General features: G+C 40.6%; 1 non-coding gene across 1 annotated transcript; it reads right to left on the minus strand.

The window, feature by feature from the left end:
* Positions 1–457: 457 nt before the first annotated feature.
* Positions 458–576, minus strand: LOC149163155 (5S ribosomal RNA). The gene has a single exon (XR_016262079.1). It is a non-coding gene; the product is annotated as a 5S ribosomal RNA (ribosomal RNA).
* Between the last annotated feature and the right edge of the window lie 1,019 nt (positions 577–1,595).

Raw genomic sequence — 1,595 nt, forward strand, 5'->3', positions numbered from 1 at the left:
ATTGTTAGGTCCCTATACTACTAGTGTAACCCCTTAATGTTATTAGTATAACCCCCTTATTATATTGTTGTGACCATGTAGTTCCCGTGTTGTTATTATTGTGCCCCATAGAAGCCCACTATTTTAATTATTGTGCCCTCACATTATTATTGTTTTTTTTTTTTTCACTACTGGTTCACGGATACCCATGGTCAGTGGGTCTGCTACGTCCAGGATCGAACAACGCTAGGGTGGACCCCACTCGAAGGGGGTCACACCCCTCGGCCTATTGACTAACCGGACCCCAAGAGATTTTAGGTTTCGACCTTGTGACCTACCATTGGCGAGGCCCCGACTTGACCAATTGAGCTAACCCTTGGGGATAATTTTTGGAGATTCGGCTGTTTGAACCCACGACCTGCCCGGAGCTAAACCTACGTCTTATCACTGGACCACAATGGAAGGACTTAAAGAGGGGAGGGTGCAACACTAGGACTTCCCGGGAGGTCACCCATTCCAGTACTACTCTAGCCCAAGCGTGCTTAACTGCGGAGTTCTGATGGGATCTGGTGCATTAATGCTGGTATGATCACACCCTCACATTATTATTGTTATGTGGGCTCTGATTATATTATGACCCCTTAGACTCCTATATATAGAAAGGAGGTCTTGTCATTTGTATCATCCAAGAATTGTTCATTTGTGTAATGTAAAGGAGGTTTCCCCCTCAAAGAGGCTAAATTCTAAGGTGTTGATCTATCTTTTCTATCTTTTTGTGAGCTGCTTTCATAACATTTGGTATTAGAGCTTTGGATTCTAGGGTTTCACTGCTCCAAATAGGTCATCGTGGCATTTTTGCTATAATGTTTTCGCTATGAAGTTTCAGAAGCTAAAAAAAAACCCATTTGAGAAGAGAGTGGTCTGAACCTCGGGTCCAAATTTTAGATCTTGTCTCGCTATATTTTTGGAGATATGATTTGAGGAAGTTAGGGTTTTTTCAAGCTCCAGAATTTCATCTCAAATAGGTCATCATGGAATTTTCGCGATACTATTGTTTCTACAAAGGTTCAAACTCTGAAATTAAAACGCATTTGAGCCAAAATCTTGGTGAAGTGCGGGTCCAAATCTCAGATCTTTTCTTGCTATATCTTCGGAGATATAATCTGTGGTTGTTAGGGTTGTTGCAGACCCCTGAATTACATTCTAAATGGGTGACCTTGGGAAAGTCATCATAACTTTCTCTCTGAGCAACAAATGGAAATTTCATAAGAATTTACGGAAAGAGGACAAACTGTAGTTTTCTGTGTATATTTTTCAGATCTAAAGGTCGCAAGAGTGACACGTGGCATGTCGTACAAGTTCGCTCTACTGAAACATTATATATTCAGGTCATCTTAGGAGATTGGGAATGACTCTTTCTTGGAGAATCAAATTCTGATCAGACTTGCAGGGTTAGAAATAGGACTCAGAGGGATACTACAAGATGCAATTTCAGAACCTGGAGATATGAAATTATTGAGTTACAGTTGTTTTAAGATCAAGCTCCTAAAATAAAAAAAAGGTGATATGAGGAAGTTTGATGGCAAGGATCCAGTAAATTGGATACTACAGATGGA

Source organism: Pinus tabuliformis, chromosome 5_2 (assembly GCF_031772625.1).
Source record: "Pinus tabuliformis cultivar Carrire ecotype Pingquan chromosome 5_2, CPIR1, whole genome shotgun sequence".
NCBI classification, from domain to species: Eukaryota; Viridiplantae; Streptophyta; class Pinopsida; order Pinales; family Pinaceae; genus Pinus; species Pinus tabuliformis.